This window comes from Boleophthalmus pectinirostris, unplaced genomic scaffold (assembly GCF_026225935.1).
Source record: "Boleophthalmus pectinirostris isolate CB_2022bp ecotype Guang Dong unplaced genomic scaffold, ASM2622593v1 HiC_scaffold_2, whole genome shotgun sequence".
Classification (NCBI taxonomy): Eukaryota; Metazoa; Chordata; class Actinopteri; order Gobiiformes; family Gobiidae; genus Boleophthalmus; species Boleophthalmus pectinirostris.
The window spans coordinates 15,757,756-15,769,349 of record NW_026571152.1 but is presented as its reverse complement, the minus strand read 5'-3'; positions in this window follow the sequence as shown (position 1 = coordinate 15,769,349).

Below are 11,594 nucleotides of genomic sequence, written 5' to 3'. Positions count from 1 at the left end.
TCTTAAAATGTTTGTATCAACCCACTGTACTTGATACTGGAGTTTTTATTTCCCAATTTTGTCTGTAAATAAATTTCTATTCTAATCCTAATATGGAACTCTGCTCCAAATTTTCTCGTGAGCATGATCTGATGATTTGACTGAAACTGAATGCTATGGGCACTCAATCCGTGTATTATTCGTTCATTTGTTTTTCAATATAAAACCAAAAATAAGAAAACAAAAAAACAACTATTTTCTTCATTATCTGTTTCCAAAACCAAAATGGAAAAAACAGAAAATGATTAGGTTCTTTTTTTTTGTTTTTGTTTTGTTTTTTGTTTTTCATGAGTTTTTGATTTTGTGTTTAAATGAATTATGGAAAAAAACAAAAACAAACTGATAACGACCGTTTCCCGTTTACGTGACTGCGATGCCAGACTGAACCAGGACTGAACCAGGACTAACCCAGGTCCGGGACCAGACCAGGACCACCGGGAATAGACAGGAACTGAGACCCGGACTTAGACTGGGACCGGACTGGGACTGAGACCGGGAACAGGATCGGGAACAGTACCGGGACTGAGACCAGGATTGAAAACAGTTTAGTCCTGGTTTAGTCCTGTTTTAATCCTGATTCAGTCCATTCAGGGAAACGGCTGTTATCTGTTTTTTCTTTTCCCATTTTCATTTAAAAGGATAACAATTCGTTTTTGGAGAAAATAGTTGTTTTTTTTTATTTTTCATTTTCTTATTTTGCTTTTATATTGAAAATCAAATGAACAAATGATACATGGATTACACTATTACACTCTCTTAGTCCACTTCTTTATATAGTCTATGGTACAAACCCTTTAAATCTACTTTTATGAATGCCATTGTTGCTTCCCAATTAAAAGGGCTTTATATAATAATGTTATACACATCCTGAACAAAAATCACAATAAACACCATTTTAATGTTTATTTTTTGTTATTATTAAAATTCCTGGCTACTGATCTGTCACCATATGCCTTCCAGTTCTCCCCATCATAGCCACAACTGACAGACATTTGCAACCACAAGATGTCACCAGATCTCATAAAGTAGTCAAAAACTGAATCTTCAAGCATATCCAGGAAGCTATAAAGCCTTTCCTTTGTTAGACACTGACGCCTGGATCGTGTCTGCTCGCACCGCCCTGACCTCTATGGCGTTTGTTTACCCTCTCCTGCAGGCCTCATTACTGGAACACTGGCAGACAATTAGAAAAAAAAAAAAAACAGCAGGTCAAAACTGCTCCGGATCTGCGAGGAGGCCTTCATCTAAACTTTTGAGGTTTGCGCGTCAATCAAATCAACACTAACAGCTAAATGGAGGCCCGAGTCTTTTCCGGGAATTAAAAGCCACAGTGGTTGGAGGTATTTGGTGAACCACAACAATAGTCAGAGGAGTCAGTGGAGGCAGTGAGGAAGTGTAAAGTAATCCAAGGACCACAGCCATCAAGATGTTTTTGTAGTTGATAATTGGATAATTGGACTCCAAACATGGTGTTGTAATGAGTCACCACAAGAGAAAAACGTTGAAGCTATTGTTAAAAGAAAGGCACTATTTTAAGGACTAGATTGGGCACGCAGTCATGACAATCTGTTTTTTATTACTCATTCTATTTTATTGTACAGCTTGAACCATAGAATGCATATTTAATGGACATAGGTAACCTACTAGCCGCCATGTTTCAAATAGGAAGTGAGCATGGGTGTGCTTCCGGCTCCATCGACTCCAATTCACATTGTATTGAGAAAACTTTGCGTCTCTCTTTGTAACGGTTGCAGTTAGACTTGTCATTTTGGTCTCAAAATTGAATTGTATTAACCCGTTCTGCATGATCCTCATGTTTTTTATTTCTCGATTAAGTCTGTAAAAAAATTCTTATTCGTTATATGGAACTGGCTCCAAATTTGCTCCTATAACTGCTAGCCTCAGCGAGTTTCATTTGGCTGGAGATGAACTCAAGACGGACGAACGGAGACGGATTAAGGGTCAAGTCACACTCCCTTAGTCCACTTCTGTGATTGAACTAACATTACATTTTCCTATAAATAACATAAATGAAATTAAATCTATACATAAGAACTATACAACAATATATATTAGACACAGAGAGGATAATGAACCAAAAAAACAAATCAAGAGTAAGAAATTTACAGGCAGTGTTATTCCAAACTTGTACATTCAGTTAAAGGCCCATATTACGTAATTTTCTGATTTATGTTATAATGTTGTATCCTCATCACAAACAGACCTGGAGTTGTGTTTTGTTTCATTCACACACATTTAACAGACAAACCCTGCATATTCAAACTGAGTGCTTCTCTCAAATGGAAAACACTCTTTTCCAGCTTGTGATGTCATGTGGTAATACAGGAAGTGCTCCACTGTGTTTTTGAACCGTATTCACCTTCACTATTTCTACCCTGGAATTGCTAGTCTCTTTTGAACTAAAGGCAAAAGGTAGCTGCTAAATTGAATTATACCACTACATGACATCACAAGGTGAAACAGAGCATTTTGAGCTTTGGAGATGTAGACAGACTAATAACAAAGTGTGAATGAAACAAAACACAACTCAAGACATGTTTTTGATAAGGTACCAACATTATAACATGGTTTAAGCTTACAAGAGGAGTCAATATGTCTTAATATATACCTTTAAGTATTCTCAAAATCTGTCTACAAGATTCTTCAAAAATGTGCAAATCAACATTTAACCTTGCCAATAATTTCTTAAATGAGACTCTTTTCAGCATGTTGTCCATCTATGTGTTAAAGTCTGGAGGAGAATCTTTCCACACATTGAAGTTATCACCCCCCACCTTTAAAACCACATACTCACATTTTGTTCCACTTGGCACTATGTTCTCAATATATTTTTTTGGCAATGAAAACACCTGTAATTGAAGAAATGCGAGATAGATAAGTACTGATACTTTGCAGCTGTTGTCATGAAGGCTCTGCTCTTGTGTTACTCCACTTATCTGAGCAGCTTTTTATCAGTCTGACCAGAATGAAGTGACTTAGCTGGAACTACAACAGGCAAGATGATTTATGGTGTTAAACAAATCCCTTTCAGATAACACTGTCACAATCTAGCTAGCATTAGCCAACAGTTTTTCCATTTGTCACTCTCACCTTTTTTTGTTGAAAATCCAACAATTAAACAACACCATGAACGCTCGTGTTGATCACAGGCTCCTGAAAATGTGTTATTTAAATCCATTTTATTAGTTGTTTTTTTTTTTTTCTTGAGTTTTCAGGCTATCTTCAAACAAGACAAGGAAGAAGAATATATCAATAACTCATGTTATTGAAAATGAAATCAACAACTAGAACAGTTATTTACCAATTAAATGTTTATTGACTTTCATTGTGACATGTGGGAGAAAGCACCACAGTCCTAGATCTTGTGGACTCTCTCTGGCCTCCTCCTCCGGTTGGTGAAGGTGGTTTTCATCTCTCCTGATATCTACACATCCATCTCCAGAGTTCCTTCAGTCACTTCAGACTCGGAATCCTGAAGATCTTTCAGTGCTGTTGGTTGGACGTCGTCTTGCTGTCAAGTCAGCTGTTTTTGATCCAATGAGGTTAATTTGGTCTTCTAATAATTTATTCTGACATATTTATTTCAGACTAAAGTTTAGTTTGTAAACTAGGTTTTTACAACTACTCCTATTAAATTTTATTTAGTAGCAGTAGTTTGGTAAGTTAAAGTCTGAAAGTCAAAAAGTCAAAGTCTGAAATTCAAAAAGTCTGAAAGTTAAAGTCTGACAAAATGAATCAGTTAGAATAACTGATTATTGATAGTCGATGTGCCCCAGGCTTGCCACCGCTGAGTGTGGAGTAAAGAAACAATGAACTGTAAAGCTATATAAACGTAAAGATTAATTAATTAATTAATCAAACGTCTGAAAGTGAAAACGTCTGAAAAAAGAATGAGTTTGAATATAAATAAAAAAAAACTAACGAGCAGTTAGTTGACACATATATATTATATATATTATATATATATATATATATATATATATATATATATATATATATATATATATATATATATATATATGTATATATATGTCAACTAACTGCTCGTACCATTGCCTTGCTACTGGCTTTAAATCCTTACAATAAGAACTCTTCTATATATCTGTATTCTCCATAGCCGTGTTTGTCGTGTTTGTCTTCTCTTCCTGCCCTCCACCTGAAATCCGTGCGTCATTGTGATCACGTGACTGAAACCCTCCTGTTGGCGGATCCTTCACTACAAAAGTTACACAGTGCACCTTGAAGAGAGACTTTTATAAACAAACCGCAGGATGACTTTATTTTAGTATGCAGACGAGACCGTGGATTGACCATAACAGTTTTACTGGGAACACACAGCTCCAGTGAGGCAGAAAAACATCAGGCCTGTGCTCAGACTGCAGAGTAGTAGGTCGACTAAACCACATGTGAAAGCCAGTTAGAGAATGTCCCGCTTTCATGTGAGCCACCATGAACGCTCCGAATGGGATTGTAATACTCTGCTTTACAGCTTGTACTGGCCCGTTGTACAGTAAACTAACTCTGCGCTTTAGTGCAATAGGACACGGCAGGGTTTAAAAGCTCCATGGACAACATTTGCACCTGTCAGTTTTGGATGACAGTAACAAAAATGTCTAGTAGATTTTATATAATTGTACAAGTGTTAGTAACAACAATTTATGATTTTTATGAGGTTCAGATTTAGGACACAACATGAGTCATAATGAGGGTTTAAAACGGTTCATGGAGAAAATTTGCATCTGTCAATTTTGGACAACAATATCAAAAATTGTACAAATCACACAGATCTCACACACACACATTTATTTATTTTTTTTCATATTGTACTATCAAAGACTGAAGACTAATATGCAACATATTAAAGAACACATTATGCTAATTTACTCAAATTTAGCATAAAGTGCTAAAATGCTAATCTGAGCATTTTTTCTATATTGTTATCTCATCAAAAGCTTACCTGGAGTTGTATTTATCCTTAATCTACACTTGTTTCATTAGTCCACTAATCCTAAGGGTCAGTTTCTACGAGAACGCTTGTGGGTAAAAAAGACAAAATATTTTATTGGAAGTGCCTTTCGTTTAGACGGTGACTGTGTTTTTGGGGCTTTAAAACGGAAAAATCTGAAACCACCCTCCAGAGAGGAAAAATGTAATGCACTCTGCTGTAGCGTTTCTGTCTACACTGCCCAAGACTAGGGTTGACAACCATCCCCCGGAAAAACGGAATAGTCCCATATTCAGAAACAAAAGTATGTGTTCCGTTTTGAGCTGAAAAGGGACACACTCTGTACTGTATTACCGTGAGAATAAAAAAATAGTGTGCAGCCAATGGAATGACAATGCCAATGGTATTCTCAGCCTCTCCTGCTCTGTGACCAATAAGCTGACAGCACACACACATCCTGCTCATGATCTCACTGGTGGAGGTTGCTTAGCTCCACCAGGTTCTCCGAGCTCTGCACTGGCTGTGGGCTCTGAGCTCCACCCTGGCCGTTTTCTCCGAGCTTCGGTTCTCAGGTCTTTCTCTTTCTTCTCCTTTTTTCAGACACCCCTGAGGCGTCCAAATAGAGGCATCCAGCGCTTTTTTTTGCGGTCTCACTTATATATGCTATCAAACGCGTATTCACAAAGGCCCAATCATTGGAAGAAAAATTGTGCGCTGTGTAACTCAAACCTACAGGACACCAGCTTTGGCAATGAGGTGTCCCTTACTTATATTTTAGGGAGTTGGCAACCCTACCCAAGACACAAAACTCTGGTCAGATCTGCGCACATCACGTACACGTTTAAGTCCCATACATACAGAACACAAAAGCAAATGTCCCAAATGTACAGAATATGCATAGATTAGATTAGACAAGACCTGGGAGAACCAGTCAATAGTGCACACACAGACAGGTCCCACGTCGCAACCAGCTTTTGTTATTTTAGGCTATTAATTAACCAAGTAATTTCATGGCAATAGGCAATAGCCTATTCAATTGATTAACGTCAAAAATGTCCTGCTGTTAGCCTAGTGTGAGAAATGCTACAGTCTTACTTGATCCAAATCAGAGTCCTGAACCAGCAGGAGCAGCTCTGGTTCAGGCCAGGCTCAGATGAGCTGGAGTGGAGGGGTGATGTTAGGTGCCTTGGCCTGAAAAGTGCTGTCCCCGAGAAGAACCCGGAATTTGTGGAGGATGAAGCCCTCAGAACAACGCATAATGAACCAAACTGGATTTGCGCTTCTGTCCGGGTGCTGCACCACCTCGGAACCAGCCAGAGTTCTTGAGCACGGAGGACCGGAGCAACTGCCGTATGCACGCCAATTTCCTTCCAAAAATACCCATCTAAACACGGAATAAAAAGTGAAGACGCGACGCCACTTTTGCGTCTTCTGTTCAGACCATCCTCATATAAACATAGCCTAAGTCTTTTTCTCTGAGCACTCAAAACGCTCTACTCGCATTTGGATAGATTTGTTGCATCACAGATAAAACTCCAGACTTATACACAGTATGAAAGCCTATAAACCATCAAAGTACTTGTTCTACAGTCAAATTGTGTTCATAACAAACACTTTTAGCGTAGTATTCCTGGGGGATTTGTTTGTTTTCTTCTTTTAAGTTAGAACATTTGAAATAGTACATATCCCATAGTGACCAAAAGCATGTTTAAAAGAATTAAAGCCACAAGAATGCACAATATGTGTTATTTGACGTTAAAGTCAGTACTTTTATTTTGTTTCTTTTCTGTTTTTTTTTTTGTTTTTTTTTCGCAATGGGCATACCCCCACATTTTGGACTCCTTATCCATCTTTAACAGATTAGTTCATCTTTCTGCTCAAGTTGCTCTCCCAACTGTGCTGACCACAGTGAAGTTGGCAACCACTGACTGGTAAGAGATCTCCAGTAACTTAATGCACACATTGAAAGATCTGAGATTTCTCAGGAAGTAGAGTTTACTCATGCACTTCTTCTACACAGAATTACTATTGTTCCTTCTGCCTACTGTGCTGTTCTCATGGACTCCCAGGCACTTGTAACAAGCCACTACTTCCACCTGTTTGCTTTGGAGGACCAAGTCTAGTCATTGTCTTTTAACTTATATTTTATTCTCTTTTCTTGTTACTTTAAGGTCCCATATTAAGCAAAATTTACTCCTGTGAACCATTAGTCATGTTAGATGTTGTTACTTTCTCAGTTGGAGTTGTGTTTTGTTTCATTTACATTTTTGAGTGATCCTTTATTATTAGTTTGTGTACATCTCCAAAGCTCAAGATGCTCCGTTCCACCTTGTGATGTCATGAAGCGGTAGTTTTCAAGTTAAAAGCTACCTTTTGTATTTTGTTCAGTAAGATTAGACATTTCAGGGCTGGAATCATCCAAATAATTCTAGTGAATGTGTACAGAGTTTAAAAATACAGTAGGATACTTCGCTTATTACCACATGGCCTCACAAAGTGGAGTTTTTTTTTTTTTTTTTCTGTTTGAGAGACGAACTCAGCCTAAATGAGTTGAGAGTTGAAAGAAACACAACTCCAGGAATGTTTATGATGAGGAAACGTTATAATATAGATCAGAAAATAGTATAATATGGGCCATTTAATAAACAATAAGTATATTCTTCTCTACAAAACAGTGGCATTATAGTGACACAGGAGAAAGTAGAGAAAAACACCCAAACATGGTGAGAACATGCTAACCCCACATGCAAAGCCCCACAGTGTGTGAATTGAAATGTACATGGTTCCTGCCAAGAAATGCCATACTTACACAGCTAATGTGTCCTTGATACGTTAGACATTAAACTTGTGCCGAGCTTAAGTTTGACCCGAGAAACTGTAGTCCTGTGTGGAAGGTTCACTCTGCAGCTGTTCCACGCTGACAGACAGAAACATCAAGTCTGCTCTGAACGTGGGACTTTGTTTTGTTTAAGTGCTTTTTTAAGTATGCATGAAATTCTCTGATTTCAGATTTCAAATGGCGTCGCAGTTGGATGGATGTTAAAAGTTCAGATATTTTGCATGCTAAATACTGTAAAAGGGCTATGGTGTTTTTTGTGTTTCTGGTTAGTCATACTTCATACTTGATTTGTATTTCTTCTAATTCAGGACATTGCCTTTTACCCATAAACTGTATATAAATGGACATAGCTAACCCGCAAGCCGCTGCGCTTCAAACAGAAAATGAACATGGGGGCGCTTCTGGTGTCCTGTCGTTTTTAGCTACCTAGCGCTACTGTGCACGCACACGACCCCCAAGTGCTGTTACAGTTTGAATGTGCATTAATTTCAGCTCCCGAGGTAAAAGTGGAGTAACAAGTAACATTTTAAAAGTGTATTCCTTTTATTGTATGTTTTAACCAGTTAGGCAATCACATGTGCGTGTAAATTTTGCAGCAGAATTCCTACTTTAGATGACTGAATAGTGTGGATTTAATATTTGATTTTATCATTATCATTTTCACTACATCATATTTTATTTTGTTTGCATGTGTAGAAAACGTAACTTTGTTTATGTGTTGTATAAATAAAATATCACTATTTTAGAATAGGAAATTAACACGTAGCTTATGATATTAGCATTAAGTTTATAATATTTAATACAATTTTTTCTTTCTCTTATATAGTAGGAGCCTTATTTGATAGAAGATATAGGCCTGTCAAATTGAGCTACCTTGACCCAAATTCATATAAAAGAGTGAATAATGGTTATTCTACAGTGGCAGCTTTAATCAATGGCTAAATTGCCCTATTGATATGTGTTACCTTTAGTCAGAGCCCTGTTTGAGCAGAATATGACTGTCCAGATGAGCTACGCATATTCATATAAATGAGTTGAAATTTGGCATTACTAAGGTATAAAGTCTGATCACCGAAAGCAAACAGTATAAAACCTGCTGTCTCTAATCAAAAGAAATATGTTGTAAAACTGGGGAGATTAGCTTTATTGGCTCTATACAGCTGTAAACGGAAAAACATAAGGTAGCTTATTTCAGTGGGGTGGCATGATTTGAGAGACGTCACTGTCAATTTTGCCTGCTGGGAGCTCATTTCGACGGGGCAGCCCATTTCAACAGAACACCGGCTCCACTGAGTCTGTGTCCCCAATTGACTTTACATTGAAAAATCGTCACCCGTCTCTCTGTAACTGCTACTTTGAGCCTCATCATTTTTGTCTTAAAAAGTTCGTATTAACTCACACTACTTGGTGTTTTTATTTCACAATTTTGTCCATAGATAAAGTCCTAATGAAGATTTTGGCTCCAAATTGGCTCCTATAACTGCTAGCCTTGTGAGCTTCATTTGACTAGAAACGCACGGTATGGGTTACATTACACTCCCTTAGTCCACTTCTTTATGCAGCCTGTTTTTTTTTTTGTTTGTTTTGTTTTTCTCTAGACAGTATTCAATAAAAGCAGCTATTTAAGACTGAATCATGATGCCACATTTAAAATTTAAAAGGAATTCTGCTGGATCTTAAGTCTAAAGAAGCAACTGCCCGGGACAGACAAGGTTTTACAGTCCAAGGTGTTGCTGGATGAAAACTGTGTGGAAACAGCTGCTTATCCCTGACAGTTGTGTATCTGTCATGGTTCAACATCAGAGTGAGAGAAAAGGAAGTGGGCGGGGCTAACAACTCATTCTGAAAACTGAAGGGTGTTTTTTCATCCACCAAATCAACTATAACACATTTAAATATACATTTAAAATCTATTATACATATACGTGTGTATACCTGTCCATGTTCTTATATGAGCAGAGACTGATGCACAATCTCAAGAGCCAGAAGTATGACATAGCGTTTTGAGCTGGTGCCTTGGCTAGTTCCAGTCACGTGTATTGTTATTGTTAAGACCATAGGTGGGTAGTACTCGAATACATTTAATCAGTTACATTTACTTGAGTAAGTTTATTAAGAAATTGCACTTTTCAGAGTACTTTCTAAGGCAATACTTTTACTCCTCCTTGATTTTAAGTAACAGTACTTAAGTAAAATCTTTGGTTACTCTTTCCACTGAGTAAGTCGCCAAATGACAAAAGCTTTATGCTAACATGTTGATGTACTGTTTTTTTTTTAAATATGATTTTTGTGGTATATCTTTTGAAAATACCAATTATTTGTGCATTATTTACAGTAGTATGTTGTCCATTCAGTTACATTAACTTCAAATCAGATGTTATGTCCTGACACTTTTTACACTCTTTAAGGTACTTTTCCAAAATAATTTTTTTACTCTTATTTTAATCATTTCTTGGACCACTACTTTATATTTGAGTAATATTATTCTGAAGCAGCATTACTCTTTCTTGAGTATAATTTCTTGGTACTCTCTACACCTCTGATAGTGACCCACTGATTCCTATGGAGCTTGTAAAATCGCTGATATGATCTTATTATTAGTAGCCCAGGAAAGCCATAGCAGCCACGGGATCAAACAAAAATAAAAGAAATGAATGCATTCATTTGACCAACTGTCCCACCCACTTCCAGAAGTTCATTTGTCATATTATTCACTGCAACTAATTTACAAACACTTCCACAACTCAGAGACCAGAGCAGAGTTTTGCTTTAATGGTAAAGCTAACAACAACTAGCATACTGGCATGCACTTCCTGATTATCGAGCAATAACATGGGGCAGAGGACATATTTTGACCTTAGGAGCTGTTTATACACTGGGGCAAGACAAATTTTGCCAAAATACATGTGCAGAGCCTTGAAATGAGTACTGTGAAAATAACTCACGTGATGAAATTTGGTTGGAAATTTTGGGGACTTTACAATGTTTGACACAGGTTACTTTAAGGTCTCGTGGTCAGTAAGTAATGGACTGTCTAGACGGGTACATGCTCCACTGTACAATTACCCTGATTATCTTCTAAACACAGGGCACGGTTCGTTTATGTTAATCACCTGTTTATGTGGAGCATGTTCTGGAGGTGGAGCAGAAGAAGAACCTGACCTGGGAAAGGATCCAAAGAGACACAGTGTAGAGTGAAGGGAAATAAACATTGACAAAGCTGTTTTTTGTTTTGTTTTGGAGTTTTTTTAACCAGAAGTAAGAGTTTAGTGTGAGAAAATTCATTTGAATAGCTTCTTGTTAGAATATATAAACATTATTAAAGGGTGTATATTACTCTATTTTCTGATCTATGTTATAATGTTGGTTCCTCATCAAAAACAAACCTGGAGTTGTGTTTTGTTTCATTCACACATGTTTAACGAACAAATGCTGCATATGTAGGCTAACTTCTCTCAAATAAAAACACTCTGTTCCACCTTGTGATGTCATATGGTAATACAGGAAGTGGTCCAATGTGTTTTAAAACTCCACACACCTTCACTAGAATAAACTGGTTTTAGCCCTGGTTTTAGCCCTACTAAATAAAAGGTAAAAGGTAGCCGTTAACTTGAAAACTACCACTTCTTGACATCACAAGGTGGAACAGAGCATTTTGAGCTTTGGAAATGTAGGCTAATAATAAAAGGTTCTCAAACATAAGTGAATGAAACAAAACACAATTCCAGGCATGTTTTTAAGAAGGTAAGA